Source organism: Talpa occidentalis, unplaced genomic scaffold, assembly GCF_014898055.3.
Source record: "Talpa occidentalis isolate TD23 unplaced genomic scaffold, MPIMG_talOcc4v2.1 talOcc4.2, whole genome shotgun sequence".
NCBI classification, from domain to species: Eukaryota; Metazoa; Chordata; class Mammalia; order Eulipotyphla; family Talpidae; genus Talpa; species Talpa occidentalis.
Genome location: NW_023602073.1, coordinates 117,972,180 through 117,982,610, shown reverse-complemented (window position 1 = coordinate 117,982,610; position 10,431 = coordinate 117,972,180). Strand labels below are relative to the sequence as shown.

Below are 10,431 nucleotides of genomic sequence, written 5' to 3'. Positions count from 1 at the left end.
AGGAGCTTGAAAGCAGTTGATTCCAGCCCTCATGGATGACTTTGAGGCATTCAAGACTTCAGTGAGGAAGTAAATGCAGATGTGGTAGAAATAGCAAAAGAACTTGAATGAAAAGTGGAGTCTGAAGATATGACTGAAGTATTGCAATCTCGTGATCAAACTTGAACAGATAAGGAGTTGCTTCTTGTGGATTAGCAAAGAAATTGGTTTCTTGAGATAGAATCTGCTCCTAGTGAAGAGGTTGTGAACATTGTGGAAATGGCAACAGGATTTAGAAGACTACATAAAATTAGAGGATTTAGAATATTACATAGTTTATAAAGTAGTGGCAGGCTTTAAGAGGATTGACTCTAGTTTTGGAAGAAGCTCAATGTGAGTAAAATGCTATCAAACAGCTGAGAAATCTTTTGTGAAAAGAAGAGTCAATCGATTTACCACCCTTCATTATTGTCATTTAAAAAAAATTACTTCAACCCAACTTTCAACGGTCACCATCCTAATTAGTCTGCAGTCATTAACATGGAGGCAAAACCCTCTGCTAAAAATAAAGTCTTGGCTTCCCTGGAGGCACAGTGGGTTGAGCGCAGCGCTGTGAAACTGTCTACAGCCTCAGCAGTGTTGGTTTGATTCCCGTCCGGCCGGGGAGATTCCCATGTGGCAAGGCAGCCTCTCCTGTCTTGCCCGCTCTCCTTAGCAGTGTACTTTGGTCCTTCTGCCTGTTCTGCTCTCTGATCTGTCTCTGGTGAATTCTCTCACCGCCCCCCACCACCCCGCACCTCTGGCCTGTACCCCAGTGCTTGTATAAAATAAATAAATCTTAAAAAAAAAGTTAATAGCCTTTTAAAAAAAATAAAAAGTCTTCCTGAAGACTCAGATAATATTTTCCATTTTTTAAGCAATGAAATACTTTTAATTAAGGTATATACTTTTTAAAAAAAGAAATAGTAGTACTACATCCTTAATAATATACAGTATAGTAGAAATGTAATTAATGCACTTGGAACCAAAAAAATTCATGTGACCCACTTTACCAGTATTTGCTTTACTGTTGTAGTGGTCTAGAACCAATCCTCAGTATTTTTGAGGTGTGGGTGTAGGATACTTATATTTAATCTACACCAGTCTTGAATTACATGGAATGCTTTATCACCTCCAGATCTTTGTTATGAACTTCAGTGTATGTATGGGAGATTAAATCAAAACTATAACTAATCCTGTGGCAAATGCTGAATTTTTATTTCTGAATAAATTTTTGCATCCTTGTTTGCCTTGCTCTTTTTCTAATAAAATTAAATGCTATTTTGAGTATGCAAAAATTTTAGACATTAGACTTTCTGATTTGAAACATTATGTTTATTTTGCGGAATGTCTGTTCACGGGTATTTACATTTTTCAGCTTTCCTTCTTGGTCAGTCTTAGCAGAATCTCATTTCTTTCAGAAAACATTTCAGAGCAAAAATACTAAGTAGTATTACATTTATTGCTCTTCATGTTTTCCCTAGTGAAACACTATATAAAGAAAGTACATCTCATTTGGAGGGCAATCATATGTTTGTGTGATTGTGTGTGTTCAAAGTAATAGCCTACTCAAAATAGCAAAAGAAGATTTACTTAAATTTGATTAAGGTGAGTGTAAAGGTCCATATGTTAAACTTATATTGAATGCCTAGTTTATGAAACATATTTGATAGGCACTATTGGCTACTTTATATTATTAATTTACTATTACATTTTTAAATTGTATATTTTATTTATTCCAATAGACTTTTGAGAAAATGTAACTAGAATAAAGTATAGTGAACAGTTTATATAGTAGTAGGTTAATCTGACAAATTTTAGTTATTGGCAACTTTATTTGTTTTTTTGGTTTGGGTAAAATTTATGTGTCTGATTTTCTTAAAGAAACTCTACTAGTACCTAGTTTAAGGTTTTAAGAATAATTTGAAAGAGTAATGTTGAAATACTATGTTTCCAAATCTCTGACATATTTTTCCATAAGTAAAGGGAAATTCAGTCTTCTGAAAGCCAGGAGTGCATGGGTCTATATTAGATTGAGGTTTTTCATGGGCAGACCAAAGAGCACAATCTCAGAGCCACAGTGCCCACCATCTGGGCTAGAGGTGTGGTTCTGGGTTAGACAGGTCCAGTTTGAATTTCACTGACACCATTTACTAACGTACCAGGCCCTCAGTTCTTCATCTGTAGAAATGAAAGTAACAATACCTATTTCAGAATTACTGCAAAAACTGAGGTGGTTGTGCAGGAGGAGAGGTCAGTTAATGGCAGTTTGTACCCACTCTCCAGGTCCCTGCCCCTTGGTTCATTCTCTCCTGGAATAGTCACTGATATATATGTTTTTGTATATATTCTTTCCTCTGATGGCGATAGGACAACACTATTAGGGACCACAGCTATCAAAAGTAGAGATGAGCAGCAAATAAAATAGAGTTGATTCTCATTATTTGAGGTAGGTATGTTCTATCAATTATGTTCTAGAGGAAATAGTTACAGCTGACATCCTCTGGTCATGTTTTCATCAGTTGTTCAATAAATAATCTTGTTTTAGGTGCATTTCTGTTTAAAGACTACGAACTTTGTACATATTATTGAGTAATGAGCTCATGATCAACACACTATAACCCATGCCTGAATGAAGTATATCGAACACATTGTTAAAAGAGCACATATAGGGCCTCCATGGTGGCGCAAGGGGTTAAGCACCACACATAAAGCAATCCGAGCCTCTGTAGCGCAAGTTCGATTCCCAGATGGCCAGGGAGCAACCCACATGGCGCAGCAGACCTCTCCTGTCTTGCTCTCTGCTCCCTCAGCAGTGTATTCAGTCAGTCCGCCTGTTTTGTTCCCCAATCTGTCTCTAGTGAATCCTCTAACCCTCTGCACCTCTTGCCTGTACCCCAGCTCTTGTATGCATAATAAATAAATCTTGTTTAAAAAAAAGAGCATGTATAAATTTAGCAAGTAGGCAAATTTGGAAAATAGAGAACCCACAAATATTGAGAAATTACTGTATCTAAAAATGGAGGCAGATGGTTGCCTCTGCTGTTTACTTAGTTCCTGCTCTGGTTGTTAGCTGTTGTCATGGGCTTGTGTGTCTATGACTCTTATTACCACCCTAAACACCCTCACATGACTGTGACTTTCACTTCTATTATCTCCCTAAGCACCCTCAGATGAGAGGGGGAAAGGATAGTGGGGGTGGGAATACTCATCTTTTGTGTGAGTTGCCAGTCACCTGGCAGCCACCCTGCAATCATAAGCATGGGATTAAGTTACACTCAGATTCTTTCCTTGTGTGTTCATTGGAATCTTCATAAACTGAACTTGAATCTACCACATTGCCTATGTTAGAAAAAAAGAAAAAATGTATATTATTCTAGGGTATGAAGGGAAAACTGTAAAACATAATGTTAATTAATTAAAATAAAGTCTTTTTTTTTAGTCATCATTTGCCTAAAATATGTTTGCAGTTACTTCCTTCCCAGCATAAACTGTCAGTGTGGGAGGTGGTTTTCTTAAAAGCCTTTTTTTTAGATACCTAAAGATAACTAGAAATTTTATACTCTCTGAGGCTACAGTGCATTTGATTGGATGTTTTTGCATTAATTTTATGCAATAAAACTTTAAAAGAATCTATTCAATCATGGAATGTCTTTGGCATATAAATTAGTCTTATGATTTCTATGCTGACATACACCTTCCTTAAGTGACCTAAAAGAATGTGTACTTCAATGTTGTTAGTTGAATATGTTTACATTGTCCACACATTCTTTTTTTTTTAAAAGATTTATTTATGCATATAAGAGCTGGGGTACAGAGCAGAGATGCAGGGGGGTGAGAGGATCCACCAGAGACAGAGTGGGGAACAGAACACAGGCAGACTGAAATACACTGCTGAGGGGAGCAGTAGGAGAGACAGGAAAGGTCTGCATCGCCATGTAGGTTGCTCCCTGCCAGCTGGGGATTGAACTTGTGCTGCAGAGGCTGTGGATTGCTTCATAGTATTGTGCTTAACCCCTTGCGCCACCAGGGAGGCCCATTCTTTTTTTTTAAGATTTATTTATGCATACAAGAATTGGGGTACAGGCCAGAGGTGTGGGGGTGGGGTGAGAGGATTCACCAGAGACAAAGTAGGGAACAGAACAGGCAGATTGACTGAAATACACTGCTGAGGGGAGCAGCAGGAGAGACAGGAGAGGTCTGCTGCACCATGTGGGTAGCTCCCTGGCCGGGGATCAAACTCATGCTGCAGTGGCTGTGGATAGCTTCATAGGTTGCTTCTTAACCCCTTGCACCACCAGGGAGGCCCTTGTCCACATATTCTTATACTAATACCCTATGATAATCAGAAAAACTGGTGAATAAGGAGCCTGGATAAGAGTACTCTGTGGTCATAAAGGAGTTGGCAAAGTCAGCTGGCCTAGAAACAATTTGAACTGAAGCCAAGTCTATTGCTTTATTTTGCCCTCTTCAGCGACCCTGCATGTCTTTAAACTTTAATCCTAGGTCACTTTTATTGTTGGTTTTCTCTGTTTTAACTTTTGGATTGTGGAGTGTTGATGGAGAAAATTATGGGACTGGATGATGGTAGAATAATGCCTCTTCTCTCCCTATAAGATATCTGCATTCTAATCCCTTGAATCTCTATCTATTACCACATTCACCATTGTGATTAAGCTAAATATCTTGAGGTGGGGAGATTATTCTTGATTATTTGGATGGGGCTACTGTAATTACAAGAATCCTTTTTGAGTGAAAGTGAGAAGCAGAATCATTGTCAGAGTGATAGGATATGAGAATGACTTGACCCACCTTTGCTGACTTCCAAGGTGGAAATGACTTTCAAGATGGAAAGCAATGCAAGGGGCCTCTAGAAGTTAGAAAAGTCCAGAAAACAGAGTTTCCTCAAGAACCTCTAGATTTTAGCCTAGTGATGCTATTTTTAGACTTCTGACCACCAGAATTGTAAGCTTAATAAATTTGGGTTGCTTTAAGCCACTGTGTCATCAACTGTTACCATGGCAAGTGAAACTAATGCATAGACTTAATGATGCTCTACAATACCATTTAACCCACTTTTATATAATTACTTATTATTGCTGCAGTATATCATGTTGCTGTCTCTGAATTATCCACAGTTGTGCCCTCTTTGGTTTTAGCATACACATGGGATAGATAAGCCAAAGCCGCTTTCTGTTTCGCTAAAACTATCAAGACTATCCAGCTTAAGTTTACTTGCATACAAATATATTGGGGTCATTCATTTGTTGAGAGGACATTCTCCTTGTCCTGCCACTCTTGTGTATATGCTGAGTCTTTGTCTTAAATAGGTCACCTTAACAGGGGTAGATGGAGTCAAGGAAACTAGTAAGAGGCTCTTGTGAATATATTCTGGTGAGAAATTATGAGGGCCAAGATTAGGCTTGTAGCAGTTGAGATACAGGGGCAGATTTGAGAAACATTTTGAAGATAACCTGTCAAGACTTTGTGATGGAGACCAATAGATGTCTGTCACATAGTAGGAACTCAAATATTTGTTACATGAATGTTATACAAGTGTAAGGAGGAAGACTAACTCTAGTCATCACTCTCTGACATATTTAGCATCTGAAAAATCCACTGTTAATTCAAAGACCAAAATATATCTTTGTGCCCACTTCCAAACACAGGCCCCTGGGTCATCTGGCTTATCCTCAGGTAGCTGTGTGCTTTCTTTTCCTGGACAACTCATGGTTTTTCATTCTTGCTCTTTAGAACTCTTATTCCATGGTATAGCCACATCTCTCTAGAAGTTATTCTGTCTTCTCACTTTAATTACTAACCTGGCTTATTCCCTAAGATACTGAATTTCCTGCAGCCTTCATGTGACCGCTGTTTTATTTTCACACATTTTATCAATCAGAGATCCTGGAGGTGACATCTTTTTCTTCTTGCTCTCATTGCCACCTGTAAATCATTACTCCTGACCCTTATGTAATAAGTTATTGAGGTTCAGGCCAACTGGTTCTTCTATCTGTACTTCCCCTCATTGTTTCTCATTCTCATCAGAGAAAAACTTGCCATGGGTGGGCCATCTAACATCTAGCCTCTCATCTCTTAAACTCTGACACATTTTCCTTCTACTCTTTAACTTCAGAATAACCGCATGGAAGTTATTCTGAATATCTGTTTAAACTTCTTAACCATTTAGCCCTCCTCCCTTTTCCAGTATAGCTCATTCTCCTTTGGTTTGTTCATCCCTTCATTTTTCCCTATCTCCCATTTTCTCCCTGTTTTTTTTAAAGTACTTTTTTTTTTTTATTTGTTTTTTGTTTTTTTTTGTTTATACATGCACTGGGTACAGTCAGAAGTGTGGCAGGGTGAGAGAATTCACCAGAGCCAGAGCGGGGAGCAGAGCAGGCAGAAGGACTGAAGTACACTGCTGAGGGGAGCAGTGGGCAGCAGGAGAGGTCTGTGCGCCATGTGGGACCCTCCTCTGGTGGCCGGGGAGCAGCTGGGGATCGAACTGGCGCCGCAGAGGCCGCGGGCAGCTTCGCAACCCAGCGCTCAACCGCTGCGCCACAGGGGAGGCCCTTCTCCCTATTTTCAACCCCTCCTTTCATCACTTTTTATTTTTCATTCCTAGACATCATGGTTGTTACTTCAGCCACTAGCTAGCCAGTGCATCAGGAAGGGTTTCCTACCACACCTTCCTAAAAGTAGCAAGAGGATAATATTGACCATATGTATAGTTTGTTCTTTTTTTTTTTTTTTTTTAAAGATTTATTTTTTTATACAAGCACTGGGTACAGTCAGAAGCGTGGGAGGGTGAGAGAATTCACCAGAGCCAGAGCGGGGAGCAGAGCAGGCAGAGGACCGAAGTACACTGCTGAGGGGAGCAGCGGGCGGCAGGAGAGGTCTGCGTGCCATGTGGGACCCCTCCTCCGGTGGCCGGGGAGCAGCTGGGGATCGAACCGGGATCGAACCGGGGATCGAACCGGGGATCGAACCGGCGCCACAGAGGCTGAGGCGGCGCGGCAGCTTCGCAACCCAGTGCTCAAACTGCGCCACCGGGGAGGCCCTGTATAGTTTGTTCTTAATATATATCTGTGAAAAGCAGAAACTCACCAGAGCAAGGTAAAAGTAGAGGTGAAACTAGGAGATCAGGTCCTTGGATGGCAAAGAGTTCCACAAGGAATTTTGAATTGTAATTGATTATAATGCCAGAATCTAATTGAATATGTTCTGAAAGTCTTAAACTTTAATCTAGAAGTGACTAAAATTAGAAGCAATAGCATTAGGTTTTTCTTTGCCAGTAGCTATAAAGACTCATTAAGGAAGTATGGTTCTGTCAGGAAAATTAACAGCTGGGGTTTTTGTATTGTGATTATGAGTGACCAATTTATACCTATTAGCTGTAGAGAAAATTATAAAATAGACTGAGTTTATAAAATGTAGTGGTTTGAAGAATTTATATTGAGAGTATATATCAAATAAGAATAGTCTCTTGTTAAAAACATTAAAGTGTGTTTTCTGCTAAAATAATGTGGATAAGAGTAGATATATAAAAATCATTATAGCCAATCTCATTAATAAAGTTTTTATAATGATAATCATCTGAATATTGGCATAGTGCCTTATTTACATTAAGTGCTGAAAAGTTCTTATGCCTGACAGAATGCTTACTTACCATGGGTAAATTTGGGTGCACAGCATCTTCAAGTAATGGTCTTTAGTCATCACCAAGTTAAACATAGATTAGATTTAAAAAAGTGAAAAAAACTAAAGTAGTCAAAAAATCAAGAGGATGTTGAGAAAGAAGCTACTAAAACAAGCTGGAAACCAGGCCCCTAAGAAATTATTTTTATTGGATATGATAGTTTCTGGATTTGAATTGTCTAAATAAATTGAGAAATGCGCAGTAGGCATTTATCACTGGCCAAAAACAAAACCAAAACCAAAAACAACAGTATTTTGAAATGAAAGTTACAGGAGAATAGAGGGGAAGAAAAATGTGGAATATGGTCAATAATGTGGAGAGAAGCCATGTCACCCAGTACAAACATTTCAGTTATCTATTGATTGCTGTCTTTCAAAACCCCACCATAATAACTATAAAAAAACAAAATTATTTTATTATACTCACAAAATCTTGAGGATTCACAGTCATTCTGGGAATGATTTGTCTCTGTTCCATAATGTCTGGGCTCACAGATGGGAAGACTTTACTGTCTGGTATGACTCTCTCTGTTGGGAGTTAGAATAATGGGGTTGGAAAATCCATCAAAGATGATGACTTTACGTATTCCTAGTTGGGGATGATTTGAAGGCTAGATTGAGCTAGAGTAGTTGACTAGAGGACCTCTGTGTCCTTTCCAGGTATCTTGGTCTTTTCACGGCATGGTGGCTGCTAGAATCTGAGAAAGATGGCTTCTGCTAATCTAGGTTTGGAAGTCATTCAGTTACACTTCAGCCATTTTTATTTTTACATGCAAGTAAATCATGAAGGCCACCTTAATTTGAGAGGAGGAGAATTGGATTCACCTTTTTGATGGGGAAGTGTGATTTGTGATTTAAAGAAAAAATATGTCATTTAAATGATCATGATATATTACTCATGTATATTTGATCTTTGTCAAGGTTCCTGGCTCACAGCTTCCCAAACCTTTGGAATTTTCTGAGTATTGAGAGGAGAATGACAAAGGTGTCTTTCATTGTGGACTCCACTTAAAAGATGTATGCTGGTTGCCAGGGAACCAACCATGTGAGGGAAAATTCAGTCCCATCCCCTGACCTCTGGGAGGGGAGAGGGCCTAAAGGTTGACTCAGTGGCCATTGACCAATGAATTGATCAATTGTGCCTAATGTACTAAAGTGTCCATAAAATCCACACACAAAATGAACAGTTCAGAGAACTTTTGCTTGGTGATCACACAAGGAGATTTGGAGAGAATGGTGGCTTGTAGAGGCCATAACAGCTCCATGCCACTTCCCACATATCAGGCCCTATGTATTTCTTCATCTGGCTATTCATTCATTACCTTGTAATAAATTGGTACCTAGTGAGTAAGCATGTTTCCTAAATTCTGTGAGCCAGGAGGTGGTCGTGGCAAACCTCTGATTTATAACCTATTGTCATAAAAGCAACAGTAACAGCCTGAGTATCTGAAATGGAGGGTAGTCTTGGAAGTCTGAGTACTGTACCTGTGGAATCTCTCTGGATAGTATCAGAATTGAGTTGAATTCTTGGATTCCTTGTTGGTGTCCAGGAATTGCTTGTATAGGAAAGCCTTTCACATACACTTAAATGAAATTGGGTCTAGGAACTCATCATAGAGTTAAAGGTTCACATTGTAGAAGAACATGTAGGATGGGAAATATGTCAACATTTGGAAAATGCAGACTGTTGAAACATATACTTTCTGAGAGTAGGGGGAGAATTTAAGCATATTATAGCCCTTTGAGTGATTAGCCTCTGACTTTTAAGAGTGGGGAAAAAAGAGGTGGTAACCTAATAGGCAATACTTAGGAAACAGCTCTTCCTGCCATTTTAAACACAATTATGCTCTTCAGAGTAACAGAGATTCTTTCCCACATTAGTTAGTAAGACATTAGATACAGTAATTTATGGTGAAAGTCTTTTTTATTAAAGCATAGCATAAAATAAAATTTAAAACACTGTAATAATGGTGTGTATTTTGGATATTGTCAGTGCTCAGTCACTTTCCAGTCTTTACCTGCTGGGACAAAATAAGAGGACATAATTTCAAGGCTTTTGAGATTGCTACTAAAGATATTGGCTCTTTGCTTCAGTGGTAATAGTGGATATATGTGTATTTAGGCAGTGTATTTAGGATATATGTGTAATTTAGCAGTTCTTGAATGGTTTCAAGTTCTGCTACATTAATTTATAACTGTATGTGGAAGAAATTTCTCAGTCTGTTTAAGGTCTTATTTCTATCCTCTTAGCTCCTTTCAGAAAGGGCAGATGGTGAAATAAATACTGGTGTGTCAAGAAAGGAAGAAACCCAAATCTTTTGCACATGGTAAGTGTCTACCAGACAAGGTAGGATGTAGTCACATCTAGAGGTCTTCAAGGAATTACCCATCTTGTGGTTTGAATACTGAATATTTGTGGTCATTGAGTTCTGGTATGTCTGTTGGCTTCATTTGATCATGTTAAATGCTCAGCATGTGTGAGTGCCCAAATTTATAATAATTTGGAAAGGAAGTTAGTTCTTAGTAGATTACATCTATAGCTTTAGTCTTTTAGAGCTATCTGTGATTTTTAGTGATAGAGCTGATTAATTGTACGGTATGACCGTGGTTTTAGAAGTCAGTTACTTTTGTGCCCAGTGCCAAGTGATGCCCTTGAATAAATTAAAGAGCTTTGTGTGGCAAGCATTAAATGGTGTTATGAGGTGATAGAATCCT

General features: G+C 38.7%; 1 protein-coding gene across 1 annotated transcript in view; it reads left to right on the top strand.

Moving 5' to 3' along the window:
* The window catches only part of FAM184A (family with sequence similarity 184 member A), a 122,715-nt gene that overhangs the window by 36,912 nt on the left and 75,372 nt on the right, over window positions 1–10,431 (top strand). The window lies entirely within an intron of this gene.